General features: G+C 39.1%; 1 protein-coding gene across 4 annotated transcripts in view; it reads left to right on the plus strand.

Moving 5' to 3' along the window:
• The window catches only part of B3GALT1 (beta-1,3-galactosyltransferase 1), a 722,358-nt gene that overhangs the window by 686,615 nt on the left and 17,302 nt on the right, over nt 1–18,441 (plus strand). The window lies entirely within an intron of this gene.

An 18,441-nucleotide genomic window follows, 5' to 3' on the forward strand; every position in this document is an offset into this window, starting at 1 on the left:
GAGTAGAAAGGGATGGCAGAGGATGAGATGGATAAATAGTGAACATGATCTTGGACAGACTTCAGGAGATAGTGAAGGAGAAAAGTGTCTCATGTGCTATGGTCCATGGGGTCACAAAGAGTCAGACATGACTGAACAACAGCATCATTCTGGAAAGGTAGCATGGCATAGATCATAAAGAAACGTCCTTGAAAACAAGAAGACCTACCTCTGACACATTCTGATGTTAAGATCCTGGACTAAATATCTCAGGACTGTAAACAATTCTCAGACTATTTCTTGTTGTTCAGTCCTGCTCAACTCTTCATGACCCTATTTGAGGCTTTCTTGGCAAAGATCCTGGAGCTATTTGCCATTTCCTCCTCTAGTTCATTTTATAGATGAGGAAACTGAGGTAAATAGGGTCACATAGCTAGTAAGTGTCTAGGGTTGAATTTGAACTCAGGAAGATGAGTCTTCCTGACTCCAGGCCCAGCGATCTATCCACTGTGCCACCTAACTGCCTACTCTAAGACTGTAAATTACAGAAAAGCTATCAATCTCCACTGGAAGAGGGAATTTCCTCCCCTTCACAACAAAACAGCAGGTCCAGTACCTATCTCCAGTACACCTCTCTAGGTTACCTTTTTTTTATTCTGATTATCCTCCAATGTGTTAGCTATGCCTCCAAACTTTGTCCTCTGTATATTTGCTAACCTTGTTATCTATGTCTTTATCCAAGTCATTGATTAAAAATGTTCAATAACACAGAGCAAAGCACAAAGCCCTGAGGCACTTTTAAGAGACTTCCCTCCAAAGTTAACATTGAACTATTGATGACTATTCTTTGTGCTCAGCCATTCAATCTATTTTGAATCCACCTAACTATACTATTGTATGGTCCACATCTCTCAATTATGTCCCCAAAGGATAGCAAGAGACAGTTTTATGTGAAAATCCCAGTCTTTCCTAGATGTTTGTAAGCATCCCTTTAATAATGTATTCAACATTTTTTTTTAATCCAGGAATTAAAATCAAGCTCAGTAGACTGATGTCTGACAACTTCATTCTCCTTCCTTTTTTGGAAACCAATCAATCAATAAGCATTTATTAAATGCCTGCTATGTGCCAGCCACCATGCTAAGTGCTGGTGAAACAAAGAAAGACAGTCCCTGTTCTCAAGGAGCTCATCATCTAGTGAGAGAGACAACCTACAAACAACTATCTACAAACAAAAATACAGGACGAACTAGAGATGACAAACAGAGGGAAGGCACTAGTTAAAGGGGAATCAGGAAAAGCTTCTTGTAAGAAGGTAACACTTTAGCTGAGTCAGGGAATCTGGAACAATATTTTGCCCTTTCTCAAAGCTAAAATTCTGATTTCAGGCCATTTTTCCACTACAATATCATAGTCAATTATAAGAAGACTACAGTCTCAGAAAGAAGATGGAGTAAAATCCCAAAACAACGTCAGCAAGTGCTCCATTCTGTAGCTAAAGCCAAGGAGAGCTCACATACGATGTAACTCTTTAGTAAACTTTCTTGAGAACAGTTAGACCTGGAGTCAGGATGCTGTCATTGTGGTAGTTCAGTCATTTTAGTAGATCTGACTACTTGTGAGCCAGTTTGGGATTTTCTTGGCAGAGGTACTGGCATGGTTTGCCTGCCTGGAGTCAGGAAGACTCATCTCTCTGAGTTCAAATGTGACCTCAGACACTTACTGGCTGTGTGACCCTGTGTAAGTCACTTAACCCTTTTTGCCTCAGTTTCCCCCTCTGTAAAATGAGCTGGGGAAGGAAATGGCAAACCGTACCAGTATCTCTGCCAAGAAAACCAAAAATGGGGTCACCAAGTTGGACACAACTGAAACAATTGAACAAGAGTAGAACTTTCTTAAGAGTAATCCAGGCCATCATAGAATCTAATGGTGGGAATGAAGCCCACAAAGGCCAGCTAGTCGAATTTCCTTCCCAGTACCTCCTCTACAATATCTCTGACAAGTGGTTATAAGACTTATGTTTGAGCACTAGTGGCAGATAACTCAATCCCCTAAACAGAATCCATTTCATTTTTAAACTGCTATACCTGCTAGAAAAACCTTTCTTCTATTTTGCTAAAATATGCCTATAAAGTCAACCCATTGGGCTTTGCTTCATCTTCTAAGGCTACTCATAAGTATAATCCTTCTACAAAAAAAAAAAAAAAAACCTGTTGGTGACAGCTGATGAGACTAAGGTGCTTCCAGAAGCAACCAACATGAAATGAATTAAATGAGAAAATAATCAATAAAGCTTGGAAGGATAATATTATAAAAGAGCATTGAAAGGACTAAGGATTATGCTGTAATAACAAAGGCCAGTAGCAAACTAATGGACCTTACAGAAGTGTAAGAATAGGAGAGTTATCAAACATGGGTGTGTCATTATGTTTCTACCACTCCCAGGACAGATTTCCCCAGCAAATGGCTATACATATCTTTATTTGGTTAGCAGATATATATCCTAGAGTGGATAAATGACTCACCAGGATACCATGGACTCATGAAAGTACTCTTTAAAGACATCCATTAACTATAGAATTCTACATTCACCAAGTAACCTTATGATTATTGGTTCTGTTACTTAGTTAAGAGCCACTCTGGCCAGGAGAGAGAAATATCTTCATCGGTGAGGCAGATTTATATCCCATTGCAAATTAATAAATTAGCATTCTGTCTACCAAGTCAATCTCATGTGAATTCAGTTAGCATGAATCAATTAAGCAGAACTTGGTCACCCATGAACAAGCTGATTAAATCAATTTTCTTATGCTGCAAGATTGAAGACCAGACCATGGCACAGAGCTGGAAGAAACAGAATTTAGAGTGTTAAGGCTAGTTGAAACCGTAGCTTAAACTCCACTCTTTACAAATGAGGAAACTAAGGCGCAGAAAAGCTAAGCCAGGTATGTGCCAGAGCCAGTTCAAACCAATTCACAAAAGGTTTCCAAGACTGTTAGATTTTCAGTGTGAGCACTTATACCTCAGAAATCAGCAAGTGTTAACATAACAAAACTTGATTTTTTTCATTGTTTAAAGAAAATGACAGAGAAAATGTTAATTCAGAATAAACTTAAAAGTATGTCATGCCCCTCCCCCCAAAAAGCTACTTGTTAAATATTTAACAGCAGAACCCAAGATAAACAATTTGTCAAAAGACCCAGAGCTATAGTGGCAAAATTCCAAATACAGTCCAGGTGTCCTCATTCCTACTCCAGTGCCCCTTCACTGCACCACACGACCTCTGACACCAAAAAGCCCAACAATAGTGTAAGGAAATAGCTAAAACAGTAGCAAAAAAAGACAATTCTTTGTGACTCTGTAGATAGTTTTATTTCAATAAGGATCAACATTAATAATCTGCATTAAACACTATCCACTTGTTTTAACTGAATCTCTTATAATGTGACTTAGTGGTCTGCCTAACTATACAGTCTACTATCCTTTCAACAGAAGAAAACAATGTGACAAAGAAAAACAAATGGTTCTCTTTATTCCTTGATTTTTTATGACATTATTGTTGCACTGCTAGATATGTTCCAGGAAAGAGATTATTTGCTTTCACAACTGACCTGTTTCTAGTTACAGTCTAAAACCTTTCAGAAGTTCAGCTAAACTTTCAGAATATCACAAATTCCCTTAAATGACATGCCGTGGCAAAGCAAATAGCTTGAAATCTTCTCAAAATTCACCTACATCATATTCTAGGATTTATTTGGAAAATGGCTGTTAAAATGCAGACCTAGAAACATAAAAGGGCCACAGAACTTCATAGAAAGGTATTCTTAATGGACCAAGAAAAAAATACCCTTTTAATGGTACTTTTCAACATCTTAACATTTTTCAGCAACAACTTGACATCTTAAATTGTCAAGAAAGGTGAGAATCTCAACTGTGAATATGAAAAAAGAAGCTATTGAATATTTTTACCTTAGTAAAACCTGATCCTTATCCTTATAATAGTTATTTAAAGCATATGCTTTTCAGTTCATGAAGTTGGAAAGTTGCATACTCTCCCTTTAGAAGAATCACACCTTCAGAGTTCAATTTGAGTAAGGGTTGTTTTTTGTCTCAGAAATGACCATGATATAAAAACAAAAGGCATCAATAAAATATTTTTAGGGGCACCTTCTATAGAAAACTCAGAAGCAAGACAGATTTGTCTTTCTCATCTCACCATCAGCTTCCTCCAGCATTGAAAAACGAAATAGTGATGGAAACAATACGGGCTATAGTAGATTCCCTAGAAATAGGAATCTTCCAAATCCATAATTTTTTGTTGCAATCAAGAAAATAGCAAAGTACTGTCCTAGAAGTGATAGAATGGCAGTGCTCTCCAAAATAGAGGGAGAAAAGAAGGGAATAAGGAAAGAAGGAAGAAAGAAAGGAAAGATCACTGTGTTATGAGATGGGATGCAAATACAACCAAAAAGAAAGATAATTTTTCCCTCAAGGAGCTTACACTTTAATAATGGGAGCTGAAAAGGTTGGATAGGTGAAGGAAAGGTACATGATGCGAGGGCATGGCTTTTAAAGTCCAGGAAACATCGCTGGGAGGGGAATGAATGAAGATAGGCAATCCTGGGCTCCTCCACAAAATGGAAGCTCCAGCAGAAACCCACCAGTGGGAGAAGAGAGACAATATATTCCTGCATGAGCAGGATCTTGGGGGATGGCCAAAGTAAAGCAAGAAGAGGAAGGAAAGGAGCCAGTGGAGGAACTTGATCAAGAGCATTCAGAAACAAAAGAGTATCATGGAAACAAGCCAAGAGAGATGGTTCAAGGTCAGCACGATCAGCCATGCTACATGACATTAAGGAAGCTAGAATGTAGAAAACATTCATTTACTGAGCACACATTGTGTGTAATACACTGCACCAAGGGCAAAGGGAGACACAAATGTCTGGACCCTGATCTAAAGAGCTTGAAACATCATTGAAATGATTACAGCACCTTAGAGCAGGCCTTCTTAACCTTTACTATGACATGGTCCCCTTTGGCAGTCAAGTGAAATCTATTTTAGATGCATAAAATAAAATGCATAAGATTACAAAAGAAGCCAATTCTAAAATGTAATTATCCACAAAAAAAATTAAATTCATGAACCCCTGGTCAAAAACTTGTGTTTTGGAGTAAGGCATTTACTGAATAGGCTCTGAAATAGGGCACAGATGATCTGAGAACTTTAACTGTGAAAGGAATAAAAAAAATAAAATAATATTTGGAAGAGGTGACAAGTTCCAAGTAAAGGGTCATTATTTCACCCCCCAAAACTAAGGGAAACCCATGCCTATTCATAAGCAAGAGAGAAGTCAGTGAAAAGGTAGCAATTGGAGATAAACATAACAAGTAGCATTTATATGGGGTTTAAAGTTTTGCAAAGCCCATGTGATATCTAATTTGATCTTCTAGACAATCCAGAGAAGTAAGTCATTACCATCCTTTTACAGATGAGGAAACAGGCTCAGGATAACACAGCTAGCTCAAACTGAGGCAGAGCCCAAATCTGAGGCTTTCTGGTTCCAAATCTAGCATCCTAGGTACTAGAACAGAATGTCTCCCCAAATATGTCTGGAAGCAAGCTCCCTCAGCAGGTGGAGAGGAATTAGATCAAGAACACAGGTGAAGCAGTTAATTATAGAAAGAGGGAAAACATTTTTCCTCCAAAACTACAGAAGAGCCTGAAAAAGTATCTGTAGAAACAAAGAGGTGAAGATGAAAAGTCAGGGAATGGGAAAGCTGTACCTAATGGTCTTGTACAAGGGTGGGGAACCTGCAGCCTCGAGGTTACATGTGGCCCTCTAGGTCCTCAAGTACAGGCCTTTGATTGAATCCAAACTTCACAGAACAAATCCTTTTATTAAGGTGACACTGTCCATTGTGAGGTAAGAATCAAAAGTGACAATCTTAAACATGGTGTGGGATCCATAGAGGTGAAGGAGGGAGGGAGATAAAGCAAAGCGGTTGTAGACAGAAAGGATGACTGCTGAGCTGACTTCAGGTCTTGAAATGATGAGTCCATAAAGACCAGTTGCTAGCAAAACCAAGGAGGCTAGGAACCCCTAAGGGCAAGTCTTCCAAGTTGTCATCCCAAGTGTATGTGGAAGCCACCAATGATGGTGGCAGATGTGGTTTTATCACATTATTATAGAGCTAATTATAGAGTGGTAAGAACTTAGCAAGCTTATACACTCATCTCTAGGTTTCAACAACCAAGATCACCAGTAAAATGTGATTTTTCTCAGTAAGGTCTTTTGTTAACTCCTAAGCTTTCTCTGTCATCTATGGTGGAAATAATTCACATGACTTCTGTTGTGCTGATTTCTAAAAGTTTCCACTAACTGCATGAATGAATTACTACAAATATGCTTCAATGCTTCAGCAACTGCCATGACTCCTTATTATCTCTAGAATCAAATAAAAACTTGTCTGTTTGATTTTTAAAAACCTTTTACAACCTGGACCCACCTTCTTTTCTAACTTTCTTACATATCACTCTCCTTCATGTATTCTATAGCCCAGTTACTCCAGAAAGACTGAAAGGAAGAAGGGAAAGGAGGAAGGAAGGGAGGAAGGGAGGAAGGAAGGGAAGGAGGGAGGGAGGAAGGAAGGAAGGAAGGAAGGAAGGAAGGAAGGAAGGAAGGAAGGAAGGAAGGAAGGAAGGAAGGAAGGAAGGAAGGAAGGAAGGAAGGAAGGAAACAAGGAAGGAAAGATATACTATTCTATCTCCTATCCCCATACCTTTCCACTGACTGCCTCCTCTCTACCCCTTCATTCCCAGAATGCTGGCCCTCCTCAGCTCAGCTTCTTGGAATCCTTGACACAGTTCAAGACATGGTTCAAGTGCCATCCCCCTTAAGAATCCCTTCCTGGTTCCCCAAGCTGCTCGTGCTGTTCTCTCCAAGGTTATCTTGTGTCTGCTTCCTATGTGCCCTGTATATTCCTCAATGTGTATATATTGTCTCCCACATTAGAATGTAAACTCCTTGAGATTAAGGAATTTTTTTGTCTTTGTATCTTGAGCCCTTAGGACAATGCCTGCTATATAGTAAGGTCTAAATGCTTGATTTATTAATTCATGATTTCTTCAGTGTAAATCCTCCACCAGTGTAGATTGTGACACCTTCTAAACCTCAGACCAGTTACTGAGACTAAAGGAAATCTATTACCTGACAGCTGATTCTCCAATAATTAGCTTCTCCAACCTTAGCTAGGGTGGTCTTTTGACTTTAGATATGCATAATCCATTACTAACCCATACTTAAAACCTTTTCAGATTGGGTGAGACCTTCCAGAACTTGCAACTTACTGGTATAGATAGCCTTTGGAAACTCAAAGCCACCACCATGGATGATAAAACGTAAGAGTGAAACTTTAGTGGAAGAGTCACACATGACCATCTAGTTTCTAATATACATAATAACTTACAAATAATACATAATAATTTACAGAACTACAAAAGATAAAGTTACAAAGCACCTACTTCCACCTTGGTATTTTCTTAAACACTTTGAATTATAAGATTCAACATTCCTTCATGACACCATAGCAATAGACATCGTAGGATCATTGGTCTGAACCTGGAAGAGGCTTCAGAGGCCATCTAGTCTAACTCCATTAATTTACAGATGAAGAAACTGAGTCCCATGGAGATTAAGTGACTTGCCCAAGTAGGCATCAGAAACAAGACTTAAAACCAGGTTCTCTAGTTCCAAAGGCAGTGATCTTTCTACTGTGTAAGGCTACATTCCCCAACTTTTGCAGGCATAGACTATCCAATTGCAGACATATTAAATATACTACTCTGGAAACATGATACGATTCTTGGATTTGGGTTTGAAGGATGCTAAATTGAAAGAGAGCTGTGGTGAATCTGGACAGCATACTAAAAATTTCCTTGTTGACAAATGTTCATATATTCAAAGCTATGGTTTTTCCAGTAGCAATGCATGACTGTTAGTGTTGAACTATAAGGAAAGCTAAACACCACAGAATCAATGATATAAAATTCTTGTGCTGGAGAAGACTTTTGAGAGTCCCTTGGACAGCAAGTCAATACTTAAATTAATTCAGTCTATTCACTGGAAGGTTAAATACTGAAGTTGAAGTTTAAATACTTTGGGCCACATAATGAGAAGATGCAACTCATTGGAAAAGACCCTGATGTTGGGAAATATTGAAGACAAAAGGAACAGAGCAAGGCAGAGGATGAGATGCCTAGATAGTGTCATGGAAACAGTAAACATGAACTTCAAAAGACTTTGGAAAATGGTGGAGGATAGAGGGGGCCGGTGTGATATGTACAGTCCATGATATCACAAAGAGTCAGAAACAGTCAAGTTGAAAGTATCTCATTGACATTGTCAATCTGGGGCATTAAGTTATTCATGTTTAGTAGCCAAATTATTTTTTTAAAATCTTCATTTGTACCATCTAACACTATATTGTGTATTCTTTGTATCTCACCTTATAGAGGACTGTCTCCAGATATGCCTTTAAATGAGATTAGCTGCATGCAAAGTAATTCCCTTGGAGATCTCCATATGAAATGGTCATGATTCTTGAGTGGAAAATCCTTACTGTTATCCCAGTAACACTTACGTGTAAAGTGGCATATAACAGAACAAAAAAAAAAAAAAAGGAAAAATAAAAACCTAGAATTCCATGTCATCTTCTCCTGGATTGCACACCATCCCAATGTCTTTGATTGTAAGTGTAGTTCATCTCCTGCAATGAGTTACCTAAGGAAATATCTCCTTAGCCTATGTAAATTATAGATATTAAATATATTTCCTCTAACTAAAAATATCCCATTAATATCAGCCTGAGGAGAAAAAATGGACCAAATGAAAACGCCTGCTTGAGTCCTGTAGCTCATCATTTTTGAACTCTCCCAGCTGCTGTTTTTATTAGTAGGATGTCTCTCCTATCATCCTCTTCTCCATTTCTAATAAAAACCCCTGCTTTTCCCATCCCTGTAGAGAAGCCCCACATGGGGACTGGTTGTGTTGTTAGGCTTCCAGGCTCTTATGATTAAGCAAATGATTGCTCTGCCCATCTCTAGAAACATCTTATATATGTCACAAAACTCAGCCCCACAAAGGAAGTCAAGCATTTATTTTAAATAATGAGATATTCTCAGTTGCACTATTTTTTTCCCAAAGAGAAATGTAAAGATGTTAGAAAAGCTTCTAAATTCTAGAACCCATGGAACCATGGGTTTGCAGAAGGCTATAATCTTCCGTTCTAATTGGAAGAGCACATTATCCACAGTTGAACAGCAAGAGCCCTGAATCCCCACCAAGATATACGGATGCCACCCGCTTTCAAGTTTTACTCCTTCTTCCAGATGGAATGACCAGACAAAGCTGAGGCACATCCCTCGAATAAACTCCAAGGTATCATAAAGCGAAAGGATCCAGGATAAAGTCATTTCTTTCCAAATGGGGGCAGGGAACGACTATAGCTGCCAAGTCCTGATGAATAGGTTCAATGGGGTTACCATCTTCCCTGCCCTCTTTCCTGAGTGACTTTCAGCTGTGAAAGCTAAATTGAGGGTCTCTTTGAATGAATGGTTGAGTAATTAAATAAAAAGGAATACATTTGGCACTGTTTTTTTCTTTCTGAGGCAAAAGAGTCGGAATATTTCCTAGAAGCACTTAAGTATTTATACCTCCAAGGTGCTCTGTGACTTCAAGAGCTGGAGTCCAAGTGAAGGGTGAGGGGAGGAACCAGAAAATGAAAGTCAACCTTTCTGAGAATGGATAATTTGAAAGAGATAATAAGTTAGCAAGGTATGTAGCATAATGGTCTATGAAATTCTTCTCATAATGGCCATTATCTGATGCTAATGGTACTCTATTTCTTCTTCTCTGTGCTTATTTAGAACACAATTACAAGTGCAGGGGAGGAAGGGGGAGAGGGAGTTGAGGATCGAGATAACCACAGGCTAAATTAATGCAGCTCCATGAAACTACAGTAGGTACTGGCCTTTGAGACACATTTATCATTTTGTTCTCTTACATGGAGTTAGTGCATTTCCCTGAAAAAAAGAGAAGGACTCTGATTTCACTCATATAACAATTCAGAGGAAAATAATGTAGAGAGACAAAACATTTCCTGAAAGTCTTTCTTTTACTTTAACCTGTTTCATGATATGATTTATAGATATATACATCTGTAGCTTTTCCTACAGTCTTTCATCCAGCTCATTGTTTCATTCTCATTGCTCAGGCAATCAACAAGCATTTATTAAACTTATTATATGCCAGAAATTGTGCAAAGCACTGAAGAGGCTTCCTCCATCCCACCGCCTCCAAAGTAGATGAAAACAGTCCCTACCCTCAAGGAGCTTACATCCTTATTTGTTATTTTTCCAGTGATTTACTTTTAGTGACGCCAAGTCATTTTTTCCTTCTAAACTAGAATGCATCCTATCTTGTATCCTAGAGGTGTCAAACATATAACCTATAACATTCCTGAGTGCTCCCAAACCAGACTAGAATATAACTGGGAAATGTTTAACAAAACAAAGATAACTCTGATAGAATGCAGATAATATTATTGTGTGGTTTTTCTAAGTCAATACGCTTCTACAGGGATTTGTATGTACAGTTTAGAAGCCCTGTTTCCATTTGAATTTGACACCAATGATAACTGTTTTGTTTTAGACTCTTTGTGACCCCATGGACCATATCACACTAATGCTGTCCTATGAGGTTCTCTTGACAAAGATACGGAGTGGTCTGCCATTTCCTTCTCCAGTGCATTAAGGCAAACAGGGGTTAAGTGATTTGCCCAGGGTCACATTAACTAGTGAGAATCTGAGGTTGGATTTGAACTCAGGACTTTCTGACTTCAGGCCTAGAAGTTTATCCACTGAGCCACCTAGCTGCCTTGAACCACCGCTGATATAGACAACTGTTATTATTAAAAGTAACAACAACAGAAGCTTACATTAATGCAGTGATAGGTAAAAAAGCATCTTCCTTGTAATAATCCTGAGGAGGATACAATAACAAGAATAATTTATATAACACTTTGAAGTTTGCAAAATGCTTTACAAATATTATTTCATTTAAGCCTCACAACAACTGAGGGGATTAGGTGCTGTTATCCCCATTCTACAGATGAGGAACGCAAGGCAGACAGGTAGCATATTAGCCAAAATTTTACAGAAAATGAAATGCAATCCTCAAACAGTATTAATTATGACAATGTGTCATAGTGGGAAAACCTCAATTCTTGAGTCAGAAAGATCTGGGTTTAAGCCCAGCCCCTGATCCACACAAACTGTATAACCTTTTAATCTCTCGGCATTCCCAGACTACTAAGAGTCTGAGTTATAGATGAATTGTCTGCTTGCTTTAGAGGAGGGTTATTCCACACTATTCCAAACAACAAATGGAAGGTAGAATTGCAGCTGTCACACTTACCTGGGCTTGAATCCCATCCCCATCGCATTTACTAACTCCATGACTCAGGACAGCTCACTGAATGTCTCCAAGCCTGATTTCTTATTTGTAAAATGGAGGCTATAATTTTTGCCCCATGTCCCTCAGGGTGGTTGAAAGGAAGTATTTTGAAATGTGTTATAGAACTTTGCAAATGTGAACTGTTATCATTACGATAATTTTACCCTCCTAATATTACTGGCAAGGGAGAGCTAGGTCATACAGTGGTTAGGGTAGGGGGCCTGGAGCCAGGAAGATCCCTCTTCCCGAGTTCAAATCTACCCTCAGACACTTACAAGCTGCTTTACTAGTCAAGTCACTTAACCTTGTTTGCTTCAGTTTCCTCATCTGTAAAATAAGATGGAAAAGGAAACAGCAAAACCTCATTAAAAAAAAAAACCCTAAATGGGGTCACAAAGAGTTGAGGATGACTGAAAAACAACTAAACAACAGCTTATCACTAGGCAACTGACATTGTGCCAATCCTTCTCAGAGTTCATTCAGAGATTTAGTGAGAGCTCCCCAGTCTCCAATGTTCTATGAGAATTATCTGCTACAAACTATTAACCCACTAAGCGAAATTTTAAAGAACACAGTGATAAGCTATAGAACAAGCACAAGTTTCCCTGCCTATTGGGTAATTTGGTGGATCTACAATACATTTTATCTAGGACAGATTACAATGATGGATGAATGAAAGGATGAGGCCAAGGTGAAGCCCTTATTCCTGCCACCTTCACATGCACACACACACATACACACACATGCAAGCACACACGCACACATACGAACATGCACACACTCTTCTCTGGAGCATCTACATTGGAACCAATTTGCTTCATCCTTCGTTGTTTTTCTTTTCAGGGCACCTCATGCCTTGGTCACTGCTACTGTTCCCCTCCACAACCTCCCCTACATTGGAGGGGATTGGGAGAAAAGCTCAGCAGCAACAAAGAAATGAATGGTGGTAAAGAACTGTTATTTTTCAGGAGGTCATACTTGATAGAAGACAGAACTCATTCCTTGAGTAGATGACCCTTGCAATGGCAATTCTGCAATTTTATGAGATCTTTTATCTTGGCCATTTTTTTACCCTAGTAGAAATATCATTTGATTTAATATTTTTCCCTTTGAGGCACCAATTAAAAAGCTCTGAAGGGAGCAAAAGAAAGCTCTCCTGGACCCCAGACTATGAAACTTGACTGTAGTATATCCTAGAGAACTGACCTTGGGGCCAGGAAGATGTGGGTTCAAGTTATGCATCTGACCCATACTCACTGTGTGAAAAATGACCATAACCCTCTAGGCAACTCTGTAAGACGACAAGTTACAGAGTAGTTGCTGACCTGCACTAGGAGAGAGTATCCTTACCTGGAATTCTCCATATCAAACTGACCACAAATCCACTCCCTACTCCAGTCCAAATTCTTCCCCTAAGACTAGCTACTGAAATGGGAAGCATTGATTTCACAGGCTTTTTAGGAAGCATGAAGTTTTTACACAGCAAGTCAATTCATTTTAGATAAGGGCAGATATGGAATTTTCATCCAAAAAAAACAGAGAGGAAATCAAGGGCACGTTGTCATCTACCTGGCCATGACTTATAGAGAAGTCAATGTGGTTTCCAGGGAAGGAAATTCAATTCAACAAAACAATAAACTTTTAAGTGCCCGCTTGAAGAGGTTTTACCAAAAAAACACAACCACACTCTCCTATTTCTTAACTTAATGACAAAGAAGAAGAAAACTTTATAGTTTCTTTCATAAATGATTAAAAACAGCAGTCAGTCAAACGTACCTTTCAATGAGAAACATAAGCTTGAAATGAAGGTTCTACCACATTAACTCCCTGAAAAGTGAAACAGAGCTCATTATCTTTCCCCTAAAATCTCTTCCTCCTCTCCACTTGCTTGTTTCTGTCAGTGGCATCACCCTTCTCCCTCTCATTCAAGGTCATGATGTAGAATGATCTGAGATTACTGTGTCTTCCTTAGCCCCACATTCAAACACTCTCCAACTCCTTCCTGTCTTTTCTTTCCCTGATGTTGTCTCTGCCACATCCCAGTATTCTCCTTTACTCTTTCCCTAGTATTACCATTATAAAGACCTTTCATCCAGACTATTCTCCTGTCCTACATCCTTGCCTCTCTTTCCTCACTTTATCCCATTGTTGCCAAATTAATCTGCCTAATGCACAGATCTAATAATTTCCCTTTCCAAAATCTTTAAATACACCTTATTGCCTACAGTGCTTTCCTCACAGTGCTTTTCCTTGGACTGCCTCAGATTGTAGACTGTCCAAGATGATCGTTCCATTTTTCCACATTCTCTGGAAATATCTCCATCATAGATAACAAATCTGCTGTCATCTTAAACCTTTTCTTTCCTTATTTCCATCATCTTCTTGCACTTTCTGAGACTTGGTTCCTCTTAATGACCCTTGCTGACCCTTTCCAGGGTGGCATCTTTTATTCATATTCCCAACACACTAGTCATGGTGGGGAAGTTGGATTACCTCTTGCTCCCCATTGTCACTTCAAGATTCTCCCTTTGCCACCATCACTCTCTTCCTTTGAGGTTCATTCAATTCATAATTATTACCCAGTCAAGATTCTAGTAACTGTTATCTACAGGCCAGGAAACTCCCCTTCTGTCTTCAATGAATTCAGTGTCTGGCTCACAATCTTTCTCTCCTTTCCAACTCCTGCCTTCACACTGGGGAGCTTCAACATACATATTGATACTCCCTCAAATACTTTAATCTCCCAATTCCTCATATTTTCTACGAATAAGTCATTTTCCAAGATCTACTCCTCCACCCCACCTCAGATATCCACAGAGATGGTAATACCCCTGATCTTGTCATCTCCCACATGTTCCACATCCATATTCATGAACTCTGCAATTCCTTTATCTGATCATAATCTACTGTCATTCCACCTTTTATTTTTTCCCCCAGACCATCACCCTTAAACTGGCTACCTTCTTTTTCCTTCCTCGTCTTGATCCCTTGGTGAACTAATTTGGCTCTACATTGTCTCCTTCTCTTATGTCTTTTGCCCCTCTATCCTATTGAAAATCACACCCTATCAAACCCAGCCTTGGATTACTCCCACCATCTGCATGTCTCCTACCCATCTGCTACTGAACAAAACAGGAAAAAATCACAAAACTGTCCTGAGTCCACTACAAAATTAAGAGATTGTGTTACATAATCTCAGCTGGACCCTCACTGTGGCAAGGTAATTCCTTGTACTCACCCCATAGGTTTTTCTAGAACTTTTCATCCCTTGCCTTCCCTTCCACCTGAGAACATTGCCTTATATTTCACAAAACCACTTACGTAGATACCACTTTCCCCCCGTTTCTCATTTCACCTTACATGCATAACTTCTACCAACTCTTCTTCCTTCACTCCTGCTTCACCTGAAGAGTTAGTCTTTCTCCTTGAAGCATACAATGGATCTCATCCTATCTTATCTTCTTCAGCAGATCATCCCATCTGTCATTACATCTCTCTCATTAATCTTCAGTGTCTCCTTGTCTACTGGTTGCTTCCCTACTGCTGATAAACATATCCACATCTTGATCCTCCAAAAACCCTCATTTGATTCATCCATCCCCCATCTACTTTTTGTGGCTAAATTCCTTTATCTATACAATAGATGCCTCCACCTCCTTTCATCTCACTCTCTTCTTATTTTTCTGCAGTTCTACTCCATCATTCAAATGAAAGTGCTCTCTCCAAAGTTACTATTGATCTCGTTACTGTTAAATCTAATGGCTGTTTCTCAATCCTCATGCTTCTTAACCTCTTTGCAGCTTTTGATTTCCCCCTTTTCCATAATACTTTCTTCTCTTTTGGTTTTTATGACACTATTCCAGCCTCATTCTTCTTCTACGTATTTGATTACTTCTCCATGTCATTTACTGGAACATCATCCAGGTCATAACCACTAACTATGAGTGTACCCAAAGGTTATGTCCTTGGCCCTCTTCTTGTCCCTTTCTATAATATTTCACTTGTTGATCTCATCAATTCCAATGGATTCAATTATCATCACTATGGTGCTGTTTCTCTGACCTCTAGCCCTAACCTCTCTCCTGACTTTTACTCTCCTATCTCCAACTATCTATTAGATATCTCAAACTGGATGACCTGTAATCATCTTAAATTCAACATGTCCAAAACTGAACTCATTATCTTTCCCTAATTTTCTTTTCCTGAAACCCTTCCTCTTCCTAACATGTCTATTACTGTCAAGTACACTATCATCTTCCCAGTCACCTTGTCACCCAGACTCAAAATCTAGTTTGCATCCTAGGTTCCTCACTATCTCTTACCTGTCACATCCAATCTTTTGTCCATTTCTTATGTTTCTATCTTGCTAACATTTCTCTTATAAGCCCTTCTTCTCTCCTCTGACACAGCTGCTGCAGGTCTGCATCATCATGTCTTAACTATTGCAATAGCCTTCTGATTGATTTCTGTACCTCAAGTCTCTCCCCACTTCAATCCATCCTCCATTCCTAAGCCAATTTGATCTTAAAAATGTAAGTTTGATCCTACCTTCTTTCAAGTACTAACTTTGGCAAGAAGCCTTTCCCAAGCCTCCTTAATTTTAGTACGTTCCCTTTGAGACAACCTCTAGTTTTACACACACACACACACACACACACACACACGCACACACACATACACACACACATATATTGGTACACACACCTATTGGATGTTTATCTCAATTTATTGCACATATTATACGTATAACATATGCAATGTATATCATATGTGATACAGAAATATAAAGATTTAGATAAAATGTTGTTTAATTGAATTGATTCTCCATGTCCCAACTAGTAAATGGACGAATTGAGAGATTCAAATCTGATTTACAAATATATCTTATTTGTACATTGTTATTTTTATGTTGTCTCCATCATTAGACTGAACTCAGACTAAGAGGAAAGACTCCTTGAGAACAAAGACAGTTATTTACCTCTGTTTTAGACCCAGATTTAGAACAGTGCCTGCCACATAGTAGGTGCTTAATAAATGCTCGTTGACTGATTGGTATAAAGAAACAAACGCTTACCACGGTATCTAGCACATAGTAGGTACTTATTGACTAATTGATGCTTTGAGAAGTTGTGATTTTCTAATACTCCTTTGGAGTAATTGGAGTATTGGAGAAATCAGAGGGAAATTATAACAGGGAATTCATTGGCTACAACTTTCTGTCCAAGAAGCTTGCTTTTCTCCTTGAAAAAAAAACAGAATGGATTGACCATTGTTTTAATCACTTCTGTAAGAAGCTATAAAGTTTTTTTCTTCTTTATCACAAATTTAAGAAATAGGAGAATATGGACGGAGTTAAACCTCTTCAGGGAACCACAATGGAATTGAATCTCCATGTCCCAAATAGTAAATGGCCACGCTGGGAGATTCACATCTGTTCCTCTGAATACAAGTCTAGGAAATCTACATCATACTCCTGACCTCAAAGTACTTTTCCATCTTTAGCATACATTGTTCCCCTATGTACCTATTTCTCCAGACAACTTGGGCTGTTTAACCATTCTCTGGTTAAACATCCATCACCTTTCCATCTTCACTCTCACTTTCTCTCTGAGTGATCTCTGGCCTTTAAAAGACTACTCCCCTCATCCTATGAGGCTCCTGTCGAAAGTCATGCCCTCCATGAAGCCCCTCTCTAACTCCTTAGTCACAAGTGATCTAGACCTTTCTGCTGAATCCTTTGAGACCTGGGCTTCTGATTATCCTATGCACTTGTGTGACCTTGGGCAAATCACTGCACCTTTTCACGACTCCATTTTCTGATCTATAAAATGAGAACTTTGGGGTAGAATGCTTTTGAGGCTCCTTACAGATCTCATCAAAGATCTTCTGATACTACTTTCTATCAGTCAGTCAATAAATAATTAAGTGCCTACTATGTGCTGAGCACTGCTAAATGCTGGGAATAGAAAGAAAGGAAAAAAATCGACCCCACTCTCAAGGAGCTCACAGTTTAAATGGAGCATACAATCTGTAAGCAACCATGTCAAACAAGATCTATAGAGGATAAATTGGAAATAATTGACAGAGCAAAAGTACTAGGACTAAGAGTGATTGGAAAGGTTTCCTATCAGATGTAAGATTTTAGCTGAGACTTGAAGGAAGCTGTAACACCAATCACAGCAGCACAGCTGAGGAATGCTGCTGTGAATAATTCTCAGGGTCTAATCGCATAGTATAAAGACCTCTCTATTCAGCAATCAACTAAACATTGCTCAGTAAAGTACAGCATAAAATTCATAGCAACATCCTTAAGAAATACATATCATCTAATGCATATTTGTATCTCATAACACTCAATGTGTCATATGGCACATAGCATAAATCATTGCATCCCCAAAGTCAAGAGGTCCCAGCCTAGGGTCTTCCCTATCATGATGCTTCCTTAAAGGGTAGCAGAAAATACCACACCATCCACCCCTAAATCACTGCAAGAACAATCTTCTTAATCAATACACAGTGTCCAAGTAAAGTCCTGTCTCATCTTGACTGGAGGCTGACTTCCAAACCCCACGGCTCCTCCTCCCTGGGCCAGTCACTCCCAGGTCTTGCTCAGGCAAGTTCACACTTGGGAAGCTCATAGGGGACTGTTCCACTGCAAACTCTTCCTGCTTCTGCCTGACAGCAGGCTCCAGGAGCTCCTGCCCATAGCTTCTGGTTCTAGGCAAACAAAATTCAACAGAACTCTAGCAATATTTATACACATTATCAGCACCAAGAAGACAGGACCTCTGTCTGAGAAATTAACACAGACCAACAGAGAAGATTTCCATTTGAAAAATCAATACAGATCAACATACCGGGCTTCTATCTGAGAAATTAGCACAGAGCTAATTAAGAGAAATTAGCGCAGAGACAGGGCTCCCTACATCACAAACATTCTTTCTGTTAG

Source organism: Notamacropus eugenii, chromosome 5 (genome assembly GCF_028372415.1).
Source record: "Notamacropus eugenii isolate mMacEug1 chromosome 5, mMacEug1.pri_v2, whole genome shotgun sequence".
Lineage (NCBI taxonomy): Eukaryota > Metazoa > Chordata > Mammalia > Diprotodontia > Macropodidae > Notamacropus > Notamacropus eugenii.